At 43.8% G+C, this 16449-nt stretch overlaps 1 long non-coding RNA gene across 4 annotated transcripts in view; it reads right to left on the bottom strand.

Annotated features, from left to right (window-relative positions):
* The window catches only part of LOC147356879 (uncharacterized), a 68283-nt gene that overhangs the window by 3749 nt on the left and 48085 nt on the right, over positions 1-16449 (bottom strand). For 2 of the 4 annotated variants that reach the window (XR_015142814.1, XR_015142811.1), the window contains 2 exons: positions 7146-7252; positions 4729-5632 (listed from right to left, as the gene is read on the bottom strand). This is a non-coding gene — a long non-coding RNA (uncharacterized LOC147356879). Of the gene's footprint in view, positions 1-4728; positions 5633-7145; positions 7253-9718; positions 11518-16449 lie in introns of those variants that run through there. The other 2 variants (XR_015142812.1, XR_015142813.1) reach the window with 2 other exon arrangements.

Genomic DNA, 16449 nt, shown 5'->3' with positions numbered 1-16449 from the left:
TCCCCAGCAGATGCTGGGCCCACACTCATGAGGTGGGAGGGAAGCAGTCACGCTGCTGGTCTTGCTGCATCTCTGTGAGGGGCAACTCTGACCCAGACAAAAGCTGATTGTTTTTATGCCAGATCAGGGGGCATCAAGTATGAGAGGATCTGGTAGCAGCCTTTGGGGAGGCTTAGTGAGTTCAAATGCATGCCCAATCCAGTCGCTCAGTCTTTTCCAACTCTTGCGACTCCATGCAGAAGCCTCTGCAGCATGCCAGGCTTCCCTGTCCATCCCCAACTCCCAGACTGTGCTCAAACTCATGTCCATCAAGTCAGTGATGCCATCCAACCATCTCAACCTCTGTCGTCCCCTTCTCCTCCAGCCTTTAATCTTTCCCAGCATCACGGTCTTTTCCAATGAGTCAGTTCTTAGCATCAGGTGGCCAAAGTACTGGAGCTTCAGCTTCAGTATCAGTCCTTCCAATGAATATTTAGGACTGATTTCCTTTAGGATTGACTGGTTGAATCTCCTTGCAGTCCAAGGGACTCTCAAGAATCTTCACACCACAGTTCAAAAGCATCAACTCTTCGGCACTCAGCTTTCTTCATGATCCAACTCTCACATCCATGCATGACTACTGGAAAAACCATAGCTTTGACTAGACAGACCTTTGTCAGCAAAATAATGTCTCTGCTTTTTAACATTCTGTCTAAGTTTGTCATAGCTTTTCTTCTAAGAAGCAACCATCTTTTAATTTCATGACTGCAGTCACCATCTGCAGTGATTTTGGAACCCAAGAAAAGAAACTCTCTCACTGTTTCCATTGTTTCCCCATCTATTTTCCATGAAGTAATGGGACCGGATGCCATGACCTTAGCTTTTTGAATGTTGAGTTTTAATACATGCCCAGAGACACTGTACTCAAACCTTGGAGAACCCCAAAGATGAGTTTCTCTGATCCCATAGTATGAGGAACAGATTATGCCTCCTTCTCTCATGATGATGCAGAGCTTTTCCCTTGTGTTTTTGAGCTGCTGTGATCTCCATCTGTGATGGTTAATTTCAAGTGTCAACTTGACTTGGCCATGGTGCCCAGAGAGATGATCAAGCAGTATTCTGGCTATTTCTGTGAGGGTCTTTCATTGGGTGGGACCAATGTTTAAATCAGTGAATTTTGAGTCAAGCAAATTGCCCTCCTTAATATGGGTGGGCCTCATCCAACCAGTTAAGGATCTCAATAGAACCAAGACTAATCTCCCCCTCTGCCAACAAAAGAAAGAACTCTACCAGCAGATGGCCTTTGGACTTAAAATACAACATTGGTTCATCTTACGTATCCAGAATGGCAGCTCATTCTGCAGATTTTGGACTTGCCAGCCTCTATGACCAGAAAAGCTTTTTCCCTGAAACAATCCCCCGTTTCCCTGCTTCATACACATAAACATACATCCTAGTGGTTCTGTTTCTATGGAAAACCCTGATTAATACACTAATACAACCTTCATTTTTGGGGACAGAGCAGAGCAAGATCTGGGAAATAAGCATTCTACTGAGTGTTAACACAGCTCTGTTGGGGGCCGGCGTGAGGCACTCCGCCCGTGGCAAAGGTCATGAGGAAGGAGGCTCGACATACGCAAAGGCAGGATCGAGCCTCAGGAGTCCCCCTGGAAATCCTCGAGCATCTACCCCCATAACCAGAGCCTGCCTACTTTGCTACTTTGTGCTCTCATCTACACCTCTGACTTTAAGGGGGGCTGTCCCCCACCACCTCTTTTGGAGAAGGAGTTAACTTAGAGCTCCAGTTAATGATAATTCCTGGGCGTGATAGGAGTGTTTCAACCTATAAACTCCTCTGAAGGTTCTCTAGCCTGCCTGACAGGCTTGTCCAGCCACATGTGATTGCTCACAGCCTCCCAACCGTGAGAGGCACAAGATGCTTTAAACCTTCTAAAAACTTCCTTAGAAAAGTTAGAAAACCATTAGTATAAGTATAGTGGGCTGATTAGAAATTGTATTAGTGAAGGATTTTTCATTTGTTGAGCCAACGTTTGCTGCTAAGTCTCCTCATCTCCTGCCCTTACACACATTAATGAATATATAGAAGAAATAAGTATTAACCTTTGATATTAATCACATTAGACCTTAGGCTAAGTAAATTCTTTCCTTAACTAAAACCCACTATACCCTCACCCTATAGGTATGTAACTTTATTTGGGTGGCGTCTGTTTTAAGAATAATCACCCCTGGAGAAATAAGTGTCCTGGTTGACTGACCGCTGTCACAAGGAGAGGGTCATAAATTGTCAGCAGGCCTCCTGGCCAGAAGATGATGTAACACCCCTAAGACCTCTGTATACATTTGTATGAAGCACCTGACTTTGATAAAAGTCAGGACTGCTGACCCCACGTGACTTTTGCATAACATCTCAGTGTATAAAAGTAGACTATGGAAAATAAAGAGTTGGGATCAGTTCCTCTAAAGACTGGTCTCCCCATGTCGCGCTCTCTCTCACTCCGGCTGAATCTCCATCTGGAGCGTGGAGCCCACCAAGCTTACTAGTTTTGCCTGGGCTTCTAAGATCCGACTGGGGAGGCCTCAGTGTCTCCTCTCCTTCAGGAGAACGGAAGGACGCCTGCGGCCTACGTAAGTGGTGCAAGCTTCTTGTCTTGAAGCTTTATTGGTCTCCTGCATAAACCAAGCTACTCAGCCTCTTATCTCTACTTTTTCCTACTGAGCTATCCTCATTCTATTACTCTTTATATCTCTAATTAATATCTAATTGAAGCTATTATATCCTGATCCTCGCCAAAGCCGTCCCCGCTTCAAACTCCCTGGATCATCTGGGGCTGGACCTCGGCACAGCTCCATTCCTTTCCTGCGTTACAGAAGACACACTAAATTCAGTGTACCTCATCTTTGAATGCCTTCATTTTCAAGAGTGTAAAACTACTCTGAAACAGTAATGACTACACACTAAATAAATCTAGGATAGAAAAAAAAAATTTGGAAATCTAAGCTATGATTATTAATGAAGGAAAACAAATCTCCCTGCCCCCCACACTATAATTTTTTAGGAGAAAGCAGAAAAAAGTAGTAAGGCTTCTAGTTTTAGAAATCTAAAGCAATCTAGAGACTGGAAATACAAAAATAAACAAGATAAGTTTCTAAGCCTCTGATTTGTGTCCATTTAGCCTGAAGGAAGAAAGATGAATATTTTTGCTTTCCCCCACAAATGCATATTTAATCTTTATCTAAACATCCTGAATTTTGAGCCCATCAGGAGCTTCTATAGTCAACGCAGATTGCTTTCCCAGTGTTCTATCATGTATTAAGAAAGCTATTTTAAATCCCAGAATTAATGGTGACATCTTGTTGCAGTTATTTATTCCTTGTTTTGCTTTCCCAAGTTAATCGACCTACAGTTGAATTATTACAAGATCTCAGCATAAGGGCCTAAGGAGTGGATTTGGCAAAATGAAGAGGTCACAGTTCACAAAACCGCATGGGACATAAAAATGTACTGTATTTTTGCAGCTGCCTAATGTTTTTGGTTTTCCTGGCTCTTTATCAGGAATGTGTGAAGCGATTGACTGTGAATATACAGCTCTCTGCTTCATCCTCCTTGGCTTCCAGCAGACTGGAAGCTCCTGCCTGCTCTCTAGACCAAAGCTCCTCCAGCTTCAAGTACACACAGATTCCCCAGGGTATCTTGTTAAACTGCTGATTCTGACTCATGGGGTCAGGGGTGAGACTGGAGCCTCTGCATTCCCTCACATTTTCCAGAAACTTTGATGTAGCTGGTCCACAGACCATACTTTATATCTAGACCCACACTGTCTAATACGGTAGCCACTAGCCACACATGGCTATTTGAGCACTTGAATCGTGGCTAGAATGAATAAACGCCTATTGTCCATATAGAATGCACGCTTAGATTTTGAAGATTCAATAGGAAAAATAGACAAAATACCTCGTGAATAATTTCATCTTAAGAACATCTTGAAAGAACATTTTAGAAATACGGGATTAAACAAAACATACTATTAAGCTACTTCCACCTGTTCCTTGTTACATCTTTTAAATGGAGTTACTGGAGAATTTAAAATTACGTCTATTGTTTGCACATGTGGCTAGCATGACATTTCCGTTGGATAATGCTGTTCCAGATCAACAGAGCTGGCCCTCGAGGTATTTGTAAGGGAGTGAGTTTCCTATTCCTTTGATCACTTTTTGCCAGACACTGAATCCATCTCCTTAACTCCTCAGAACTTCTTTCTATGGTGCTGTCTCTCACCCACTTCCCACCCATTCTAAAGTCAATCCCAACACTGCTTGGCCATCTTGGGTCCTATCTCTTAAACTGTATACTCTCTAGCAAGGCCTAGCCAAAAATGACACAGAAACCCTCCCCCAAATTCATTAATGGGACTCTCCTTTGTGTTTCCCGAAAGTCTGTGACATATACACATACATATATGTCTGTGACACATAACATTCATAAAAGACCAAGTCTCTTAACAAAAAGGGCATGGGCTTTAGAATCAAGAGACCCTGGAGTTTAATTTGATCAATTTATTACTTAACTTATAGTCTACCCCGTGCCTCTCTTTTAGATGCTAGGGATTCACGACTGAACAAAGTTAGCATACTCTCTGTCCTAAAGAGTTTACAGTTTAGAAGAGAAAATAGACATTGTCAGAAAGTACATGAAGAAGCAGATTACAAAATACCATCCCAACTTCTCTCTTTTTTTTTTCTTCTGTGACTATTCATTTCCCTTTCTGAGCCTCAGTTTAATTTTTGGAATAGGAATAATAACAATGTTTTCTGAGGCTCTGTAAGGATTATAAACAATGACTATATTTGTATAGCTAGCATAATGTCTGGCACAGAATAAGTGTTCAATGAACAGTTGCTGGCCGGCTAAATAAAGGTGAGCAATGCTGATCGTATTTATTTGTTTGCTTATTTGTATGCTGCCTGTTTCTATGTTAAGCAAACAGCTCTGGTAAAGCATCATTTCTACCTGAGGTCTATGAGGGTGTTCCTGGAGAGATAAGCATTTGAATCATCACAGTGAAGAAGACACCCTCACCAATATGCATGTTGCTCAGTCGCAACTTTTTGTGACCCCCTGGGACTGCAGCATGCCAGGCTTCCCTGTCCTTCACCATCTCCGGGAGTCTGCTCAAACTCATGTCCATAAAGTTGATGATGCTATCCAATCATCTCGTCCTCTGTTGCCCCTTCTCCTCCTGCCCTCAATCTTCCCCAGGATCAGGGTCTTTTCCAATGAGTCAGCTCTTTGCATCAGGTGCCCAAAGTACTGGCGCTTCAGCATCAGTCCTTCCAATGAATATTCAGGATTTATTTCCTTTAGAATTAACTGGGTTTGATCTCCTTGCTGTCTAAGGGACTCTCAAAAGTCTTCTCCAACACCACAGATCAAAAGCATCAATTCTTCAGCACTCGGCCTTCTTTATGGTCCAATTCTTACATCCATACATGACTACTGGAAAAACCATAGCTTTGACTATATGGACCTTTGTCAGCAAAGTGATGTCTCTGCTTTTTAGTAGGTTTGTCATAGCTTCTTCCAAGGAACAAGCGTCTTTTAATTTTATGGCTGCAGTCATGGTCCACAATGATTCTGAAGCCCAAGAAAATAAAGTCTGTCACTTTTTCCCCATCTGTTTGCCATGAAGCTTTTAAAAACTAAGATCATGGCATCCAGCCCCATCACTTCATAGCAAATAGATGGGGATCAAAAAGGTGCATGGGCATGAGCCAATCTCTGGACAGCCCAAACAGAATGAAAAGGTAAAAGAGGGAAAATTCCCTCCCTCTTTCCTACCCTTGGACATAGGAGTGGTTTGCTGGCCTTCAGACTCTGGGACTTATGCCTTAGAACTTTACCCTTGAACCAGGAGTTGCACCATCAGCTCCCCTCATCTATAGGCCTTTGGACTCAGACTTAATTACTGGTTGTCCTGGTTTTTCAGTTTGCAGACTGGGGCGGTGGTGGTGGTGGGGATGGCTTTGGCATCTCCATGACTGTATGAGCCAACTCAAGTAACAAATCTCCTCTTATATGTTTCTATACACATCTTATTGGTTCTGTTTTTCTGTAGAACCCTAACACTGTCTCATTCCACTAAGTGTTTGCAGTAGCTGGTTAGGTCATTGTCACATTACAGATGGTAGAGTAACTTTGGCTCCTGATGTCATTCAAACTTATTGAGTACATTTCCCAAAACCATTCTTTGCACATAAGAACTAGTCAATAAATAGCCATTGAAATCAAACTACTCCTGAAATAGACAGTGCAAGTGTCCTCATACAAAGCTCCTCATTTGCAGAAAACAATAGTAGCCAGTGGAAGCAACTTACCCAGTAATACACTTTCAATAGTAGTTCTAGAAAAGAATATGTTGGCCCTTGATGTATGGCAGAAACCCATAAATATTACAAAGCAATTATCCTCTAATTAAAAATAAATAACTTTTTTAAAAAGAATACACTGATCCTATTTGCTAGGCACTTGTGGGAAAAGAAAGAATTTGTGGAAAAGCAGTCAGAGGAATGAGGGAAGATCAGGAGAAAGAGGAGCTTAGAAAGGAATTTCAAAAAAAGAGGATAACGGTGTGTCTGACGCTGTAGGGAATTTTAGTAGGTTGAGGTCAGAGAAGACACTTGGGCATGGGAACTAGGAGCGAGTGGCAGAGACATCGGGAAGAAGAAGCCTGGTGACAGTGGAGGTGACAGTGTCAAAGACTTCCTCTTCAAGAAGTGCTGTGATTAAGGAAAGGGATGAGATAAAAAGCTAGATGGAGGAAGCAGAAGCATCAGGGAACTCTGTTTCAGAAAGCAGGGGTTGGGTGTTTTGGTGGCTGAGCTTAGTTGCTGCTTGAAATGAGATGCAGAAGGTACAAGAGAGGAAGAGAGCAGTTGTCATAAAGAAGCCCTGGAGGTGGGACGATAGAGGAATGGGTCAGCAGGATGGGGACAATCGTTAGCCAGGGGATCCTTTCCTCCAGAAATGAAAAGGAAATGTGAGTAAACTTTCCATTAAGCATTGAGGGAAGACAAGAATTGTTTAAGAAGTGAAGTAGGAAGCAGGACAAAGAAGGAGGTGAGGAGGGGATGATGTGCTGGCATTTTACCTGTGCATCCAGCCCAGACTCTTCTGACCCAGGCTTTTCAAAGTATGGTCCATGGACCAGTGCAGGACCACAGGCTGCTTGTTGCTGGTCTCAATTCAGAGAAGCAGCTTATGTCAGATGCAAAAAAAAGAAAAGAATTACTAAGCACACTATTCCATGCAGCTGAAATTTTTCCCTCTTTGAAAGTGGCAGAGTATTCATTGACCTTCTGGCTGGGTTCCCTTTCTCATCTTGGTGTACAGAGCAGGGAGTTTTGGGTAACATCTCCTACTGACAGTTCTGCCTTAATATCCCATAGACCTCTCACCATCACCTACCTCCTAAACCAACTTTTGCTCCTTGACTGTCTCCTGCAGGGAGCTGACGCCTCCATGCACCAGGTCTCCAAGACAGAAACATGGGGGAAGGCAGTTTATTCTAGAACTCCAGCACCCTCCTTGATCAGTCATTCACCAGACTCCTCATTACTCTTGCTACTTAGCTCTCAGATCCACCCTCTTCTCTCCAGTCTCAAGATTGGCAATCTAGTCCAGAGTACCAAGATTGGGCTTGGATATTACCACAAAACTTGGGCAAGCCACCCATCAACACTGCTACCCCAATGAGCTGTCCACACCCAAATCTAAACACCTCACTTCCTGGGCTAATCCGTCAATGGTCCCTCCTCATCTATAGAAACACCCTGGAATGGTCCTAGACCCTGCCTCACAAGCTGGGCATTTTGAACTGCTGGCGTCTGCCCTTTATCTGACCTCTGAGTATTCAAGCACACTGCTCCCTTCAAGTGTGATTTTTGGTTTCCTGTGTCTGTCACTGCAATGCCTTACCCCTAGGAATAGAATCTGCCACACCAACACCCAGAACAGTGTCTGGGAAAGCGTAGGCTCCCAGTGCTTGTTTGTTGAATGATTAAATGAAGTCAAGACAGAAAGGGACAACGTTGCTGGCCTCATACTGAGCAAAGGTGATGAAAGTGGGGTCATGAAATGCCACGTGGCTATGGTCAAAGTGGGCATTGAGCCTGGACTCCACAGAAATTTGGTCACAGAGATGGCAGGGTAGGAAAGCGGGAAGTCATGTGAACCAGGGCTTAACATGCTTCCAGTGGCTGTGACTTCTCTGTCTGTATCTGATACATTCACTACAGCTCTCCTGCCTCACATCAGAAGCATCCATGGCTGAGATCACCTTGCAAAATGAGAGTCCTACCATCTGCACATTTTGTGTCTTCTCTTCATGTCTGTCTGTCTCTGGTTTCTCTCTCTTCCAACCCAAATACCACTACACTCCCAAGCCCTGCCCCGCCCCCAGCAATTCCACTACTATTTTGGCCTCTGCCCTTGACTTTGACCCTATTTACTTATGATGTCATTTTCCACATTCCTTTAAGATATGACTGGCAGAATCTGGCCCCAGATTCCAACATAAGCAATAGATGCTAAGAGAGATCCAATTCTAATATTCTACCCTGGTCTTTAGGACTCCATTTGTTATTATTGTCACTTTATGCTAAAGAATGTCAGGTAGGGCAGGGAAGGGAGTTTGGGGGTGGGGTAGGGGCAGAGGAAAACTAGCACAACCTTTTGGAGCCAAATAATAGATTATGGCTGGAAACTCCCGTCTTGATTTGCCTCGAGGGCCACAGTTATATTTGGCTGGCCCCCGATTGACATAATTATTATTGCCAGAAAGTAATTTTAGAAAGAACTTAAAAGGAGGACATGGGTGATTAAAGTTCTAATAATAACATTTCTAAAAAGTCTGGGTTAATGAATCTATAACTCAGGTAAAAGAAAAGAGGCTTCAGGTGTTCAGGGATTAGTGCCTGGAACTGAGTTTGGAAAGAAATATTCTGTGGGGAAGTCAAGTAGGGCAGAGACAGATCACATGCCCCTAAGAAATCTTGGGGAAATAAAAAGAGAGAGAGAGAGAGATGTAGAGAGATGTAGTTCTTTTTTTTCTTTCTTTCTTTCTTTTTTTTTTAACGAGGAATGTTCCTCTAAAATTTTTGCAAGTAGAGTTATACAAAGTAGATAAAAAGCAGCAAAGCAGCTTGGTTCATTCACTGAGCATCTCTTACGTGTAAGGTACTGTACTAGTTCTGGAAGATTCCCATGGGTTAGAGCAGGGCTGATCTAAGGGCAGACTTAGTCACTCTGGCTGTTTATAACCAGCATCTGCTTTGATTAGGCCAGGGTCCAACCTGATTGGCTGACACCCTGCCAGTTGTTAAATATTTTGCATGTTACCCTTGGATATAAGGCAAACGTTCTGTCCTAAAATAAATTACAGTTTAGAGGATGAGATGGGCCCACAAATAATAGTGCAATGCTGTGTCGTAAGAATTGAATTTCACATTGTCCTTTACAAAGTGTTTTCACTTTCTCTATCACATCTGAACTTAACAACAGTTCCCTGGTGGGCGTTCCTAGTCTCATGTTGCAGATAACAGAGCATAAAGTTCAAGAGGCAGTGATGTTTTCACATTTCATAGAGCAAGATCCTCCTCTAATTGGCCTCCATCTGAATTTCCCACAATGCCCATTGCCTCCCTATTTAAAACAGGAGATTCATGAAAGCAAACCATTGTTTATTTCATGAATTGATTCTTGATTTCTAAATACAGATTTTCATACTTGAATAACTGATGGAGAGCAATCAATGATAGCTCTGTCACTCTGATCAGATCAGATCAGCCACTCAGTCGTGTCTGACTCTTTGCGACCCCATGGATCGCAGCATGCCAGACCTCCCTGTCCATCACCAACTCCCGGAGTTCACCGAGACTCACGTCCATTGAGTCAGTGATGCCATCCAGCCATCTCATCCTCTGTCGTCCCCTTCTCCTCTTGCCCCCAATCCCTCCCAGCATCAGAGTCTTTTCCAATGAGTCAACTCTTTGCATGAGGTGGCCAAAGTACTGGAGTTTCAGCTTTAGTGTCATTCCTTCCAAAGAAATCCCAGGGCTCATCTCCTTCAGAATGGACTGGTTGGATCTCCTTGCAGTCCAAGGGACTCTCAAGAGTCTTCTCCAACACCACAGTTCAAAAGCATCAATTCTTTGGCGCTCAGCCTTCTTCACAGGCCAACTCTCACATCCATACATGACCACAGGAAAAACCATAGCCTTGACTAGACGAACCTTTGTTGGCGAAGTAATGTCTCTGCTTTTGAATATGCTATCTACGTTGGTCATAACTTTCCTTCCAAGGAGTAAGCGTTTTTTAATTTCATGGCTGCAGTCACCATCTGCAGTGGTTTTGGAGCCCAGAAAAATAAAGTCTGACACAGTTTCCACTGTTTCCCCATCTATTTCCCATGAAGTGATGGGACCAGATGCCATGATCTTCGTTTTCTGAATGTTGAGCTTTAAGCCAACTTTTTCACTCTCCTCTTTCACTTTCATCAAGAGGCTTTTTAGTTCCTCTTCACTTTCTGCCATAAGGGTGGTGTCATCTGCATATCTGAGGTGATTGATATTTCTCCCGGCAATCTTGATGCCAGCTTGTGTTTCTTCCAGTCCAGCATTTCTCATGATGTACTCTGCATATAAGTTAAATAAACAGGGTGACAATATACAGCCTTGATGAACTCCTTTTCCTATTTGGAACCAGTCTGTTGTTCCATATCCAGTTCTAACTGTTGCTTCCTGACCTGCATGCAAATTTCTCAAGAGGCAGATCAGGTGGTCTGGTATTCCCATCTCTTGAAGAATTTTCCACAGTTTATTGTGATCCACACAGTCAAAGGCTTTGGCATAGTCAATAAAGCAGAAATAGATTTTTCTGGAACTCTCTTGCTTTTTCCATGATCCAGCAAATGTTGGCAATTTGATCTCTGGTTCCTCTGCATTTTCTAAAACCAGCTTGAACCTATGGAAGTTCACGGTTCACGTATTGCTGAAGCCTGGCTTGGAGAATTTTGAGCATTACTTTACTAGCATGTGAGATGAGTGCAATTGTGCGGTAGTTTGAGCATTCTTTGGCATTGCCTTTCTTTGGGATTGGAATGAAAACTGACCTTTTCCAGTTCTGTGGCCACTGCTGAGTTTTCCAAATGTGCTGGCATATTGAGTGCAGCACTTTCACAGCATCATCTTTCAGGATTTGGAATAGCTCAACTGGAATTCCATCACCTCCACTAGCTTTGTTCGTAGTGATGCTTTCTAAGGCCCACTTGACTTTACATTCCAGGATGTCTGGCTCTAGGTCAGTGATCACACCATCGTGATTATCTGGGTCGTGAAGATCTTTTTTGTACATCCTGATAAAAAGTTATAAAAGCCTCATTCTGAGAAAGGAGCCATCAGGAAGCTCAGATGAACTACACAGGGGAAGCATGGCATCTCCTTCACGCCCTCTGCTAGGTAGTTCTGTGTAAAACAGACACATGCAAATCAAAACAAAAAAGCAAGGACAAGGACAGAGTGGACTGCAGAGAGAGTGAAAATAAACAAAGACGCAAGGAAACAAACAAAAGCTTTAAAGATGAAGAGTACCCGGTTATCCAGAGTCAGAACTTTATTCCTAAACAAGCCACAGCTTATCAGGTAACACAGAATAACAGTACGTGTTCTTCACACCAGCCCTGAGGAAAATAGGTTAAACCTAGTGAAAGTTGTGTTGATAGCTGCAGAAATATACTTGGGATTTATCTGGGAATTCACTCATGCAAAGCACCTCATTCTCCCAAGAGCTGCCTACACATGCAACTACTCTTAAAGACCCTCCAGTCTTGATCTACATGATCACAACTTGTCCCTTAGGCCACAGAGAGGAAAACAAAATCTCTCCCGAGTGTGTGATACTCGCAGTCTGTATCATCATCTGTGCAATCCTCCTGATACAGGAGGATGCCTAGATCCAGGCTCTCAGAGCTGGGACCCTCGGCTGATGTATGTCTTTTCTTCTTCCGCACTTGGTAGGCATCTTAGCCCAGCTCCATTCATACAAATCCCCTAGTGATTTTCTTCATGGAACCTTGCAGAAATGCTACGTCAGGATGGGAAGGGAACTTAGGAATTGTTTAATGCACTCTCTCTTTTACTAGGAAAGAAGCCCGGGGTTTACAAAAGTGAAATGATTTGTTCAAGGTCACAAGAGAGGTTAGTTGCACAATTAATATTAGAGACTCTAATTTTTGGTCCTTGCCATAGGCATTTGTTCATTTAAATGTTTGGAATAGCTTTACTATCACACACCTTACAAAACTAGTAATTTCAACTGGTGTTATAGCGTCAGTCACAGAAATTAGGCCACCTTATTAGGACCTGCTCACTGGGACATCCTGACCTGTCTGAGGCGAATTTCGGAAAAGTTGATCATAAATACACTTTTGATTAGATTCTGTTTTGCATGTACTGAGAGAATTTTCTCTAGTATGTATTTGAAAGGGTTTCAGAGTAAACTCTTTCAAGCAAAGACATTTGCAACAATAAATATTTGTTGCCTGATTGTTCTTTTATTTTTTAAATAAAAACAAAAATTTCACAGATGCTGCCAGGCTTGAATTCCCCTGGGCCAGGACTAGAGTCCTCCCTCCAGCTCTCAGCTCCAGGACACCCGGGACAGAGTCCCTGGCCCTTTGGCCAGGCTTCTCCACTAGCTGGGAGGCCCAAGGAAAAGGGATCATTGACCCTGACTCGGGGCACAACCCCAGATAGTCATAAGCTAAAGAAGCTGCACCATCCCAGTCAAAGCTTGTCATGAGCCCAGTTCAACAGAAGAAACACATTTCCTCCATCAGCTGCAAATTCTTTGCAGAACTTCTAGGAGTTTCCAGCATCCCCTGCAGCCTCCCAACTGCTGTCCCTGTCCTCCTCCACACCCCCTGCCAGACCCCCATCCAGGATGATTCATTCTTCTGACAGCTCTAACTGTATGTTTTCAGGCCTGGCACACTCTTCTCACTGTCGTCCTCTAGCGAATTTTGGTCACTTTGCTACAAGAGTGGCACCAATTAAATCTCCGTTGAGCAGAGGCATTGATCAATTCTGTTCAATCATGAACACCCAGTCCTGAGTCTCAGGCCGGGGACACAGGAGGTGCACAAGTATTTGATGACTAAATAGATGGATTGATTTTCCAAAAGGGAGTCATTGGCCCTGACTCACCTCTGTCATAGCATAGCACCTTCATAGATGCCCCTCCTGCCTGAGGCTGCTTTCCTGTTGCCCTGACACCTAAGATGGCCTGGCTTTGCCACATCTTTTTCCTGGATCTACTTCCTGTGTTCCTTACCAGCTCCTGAGACCATCTGCCAGGTTTCTTTGGAGGGTTTTCTTTTTCCTGTTGAGAGCCATCCACTCAGGCCCATCCTAACAGATGAGGGCACTCTCTTCATCCTCCATCTCGGGGAGAACACCTCCATCTAATGCTGAGTCCAAATGCCACTTCCACAGTGGATGGCAGGTCCCCTGACCCCATTCTGCCCTCCAGGAAACAGAGCTGCCCTCTCTATGAGCAGGTACAACTTGGTTTCCCATGACCCCTGTTACCTTGAACACGCCTCCATCCTTGTGGGAAGGTCATCCAGAGGTTACAGGTTTTATCATCGTCACTTGGAGGCAGGATGGTATAATAGTTAAGAATGTGGCATTGGGGATTGAGCAACACGAGGTCAAGTCTGGCAACTTCTACTTCCTATAGGCAATTTGCTTCATTTCACTACCCCTCAGTTTTCTTATTTGTAAAATCTGGAAAATACCAGGACCTAGCTCATAGGGTAGAAGTGAAACTTAAATGAGAAAAAGTTACTCAATTCATAGTACATATTATACATGCTCACTAAGTGCTTATGTGTCTGAGAGTGGAAAAAAAAATGATGAGTTATTTTCAGAGGAGGGCCATGCAAATTGGAGAAGTTGAGAAAGTGTCAGATATGTCATGGGGGAAGCAAAGAGGCTCTGGGTAAAGATGAGGAGGTTGTTGGAGATTAGGCAAGTTTGGAGTGGAGACAATGAAGAATTAGAGAAAGAGGAGGAGATGACAGAAGAGTAAGAGGGAGTTACATGCTAAGCTTCTCAGGTAAGAGGATCCAGGGGAAGAGTCTGGATGTTTTAAGCAAATTTCCTGACCAGCTCTATTCATCCCCCAGACAAAGGTATGGTCTGCAGACTATGCGAACTCACGGCCTTTCTCTTATTTTATAGCTTTATCATTTCCACCACAGTGACAGACACTACTCTGACACTGGGTGGATCCCAGGTGTCTGGCAGATCCCCTCAGCCGTCCTCAGGCCAACTGCTGCCTGCCCACATACAAAGCTGGAGCCCCTCCTAGCCTGTCATGAAGCTTGAACTTCAAATGACTGACTAAAATACGATTATTGAAGAGGTTCAAGGACTTAGTTCCTTCTTGCTATGAACACAAGAACAGCAAAGTAAATAAAAGTTCAGTTTATTCTCCTGACCTCACTTTGAGAGATAGCCTCCTGTTCATTTGTTCACTCGATACTGTGTCTGGCTCGCTGATGAAAGTCAGGGCTGAGACAAACCCTGACCTGGAACACCAGAAATTTCCACCATTCTTCTGCCTCCTAGGTGGTCTGTGTCTCATCAGAGGACTCCATGGGCACATTAAGGGCAGGCTGAGGGGCCAGCTTCTCAACCCACCCCAACTTTGAGCTGAGGCTGCTGCTGCTGCTGCTAAGTCACTTCAGTCGTGTCCGACTCTGTGCGACCCCATAGACGGCAGCCCAACAGGCTCCCTGGTCCCTGGGATTCTCCAGGCAAGAACACTGGAGTGGGTTGCCATTTCCTTCTCCAAAAAATGAAAGTGAAAAGTGAAAGTGAAGTCGCTCAGTCGTGTCCAACTCTTAGCGACCCCGTGGACTGCAGCCTACCAGGCTCCTCCATCCATGGGATTTTCCAGGCAAGAATACTGGAGTGGGGTGCCATTGCCTTCTCTGGAGCTGAGGCTAAGAGGGTTAAATAGCTTACCCAAGGCTACCTGGTCTGGAAATGGTGAAACCAGCTCTCCACCCAGATAATTGGTCTCCCAGCTTCCTTTATGACCTCCCCTCCCAATCTATTCCCCTTACAGAACTCTCCTTTAAAAGAAGAGTTTCCTCTTCTCTAAAAGAGGAAAGTCTCAAACAGTCACTCTCTTGTTAAAAATATTGGGTTGGCCAAAAATTTCCTTTGGGTTTTTCCATAAGACACAGTGAAAAGATCTGAAAGAACTTTTTGGCCAACCCAATACTTCAGCACTTTCTCTTCCATTTGAATACAACTCATTCTTTCCTTGTGGCTTAGCTGGTAAAGAATCCACCTGCAGTGCAGGAGACCTGGGATCAATCCCTGGGTTGGAAAGATCTCCTGGAGAAGGGAAAGACTACCCACTCCAGTATTCTGGCCTAGAGAATTCCATGGACTGTATAGTCCATGGGGTCCATGGGGTGGCAAAGAATCAGACAGGACTGAGTGACTTTCACTTCCACTTTCATTCTTCTCTAGGCCTGCAGAGAATGCCCTGTAGGGTCTGGCTCCCATTTCACTGCACTGCCTCAATAATGTCCCTTTTCTTTCTCTCACTAAACTCCAGCCCGTCAGATCCGGAAGGAGGCTGATCTCTTTCCAGCCTGAGTGTATGTCTGTGAGCCATTTCCTTCCCAGAAGGCTCGTCCCCAGCTCTTTGCATACTGGATTCCTTTTCTTCCTTCTAGTTTGAGCTTAGATATCACCTCACTTGCAGTTTAAAAAAAAATTAGTTCCTACTCTTATTCTGCATCATAGCCCCCTGTTTATTTTCTTCATGGAAAATAAAATTTTGAAATTACTTGTCAATAATCTGTACTGTTTCTTTCTACTGAAACAGGTTTCTGACGGCATGAGGTCAGGGGTTTTGTCTCATTTTTCACTGAACACACTCCCCTTTACTTGTGAGGTGATCATTAAATGCTTGTTGAATAAATGAATGAAAGGTTTGACTCAGAGGTAAATTTACATGAAGCCAATAAATTTAATCCTCAGGGCCCCTCATTTTCTAAGGAATGTAGGCTCATGTCCACATGGTAGTATTTTTGAAAAACTTGCAGCAACAAAGATATTTGAGCTGCAATTATTTAAACCTGCAGAAGTGTTTTACATGGGTCTAAACACTTCCAGGTATAGTTACGTCACTACTGGCTATTCCAAAGCAAGCATGGTGTCCAGGAATACTGCTACTGTCCTCTGGGAGGGCTCACTTGATCTTGGGACACAAGGGTGTGGGCCTGTGGCATCAGAAGTATGTGGATGCAGAGGAGAAACAAAGCCTGGAGTGCACGGCCCCGGCTGGTAGTCTGTGGAAAGTTCTCCCAAATC

Source organism: Bos grunniens, chromosome 16 (genome assembly GCF_055505025.1).
Source record: "Bos grunniens cultivar Pamir isolate PY7600 chromosome 16, Bosgru_T2T1.0, whole genome shotgun sequence".
Classification (NCBI taxonomy): Eukaryota; Metazoa; Chordata; class Mammalia; order Artiodactyla; family Bovidae; genus Bos; species Bos grunniens.
This window is presented reverse-complemented; position numbering and strand designations above follow the sequence as displayed.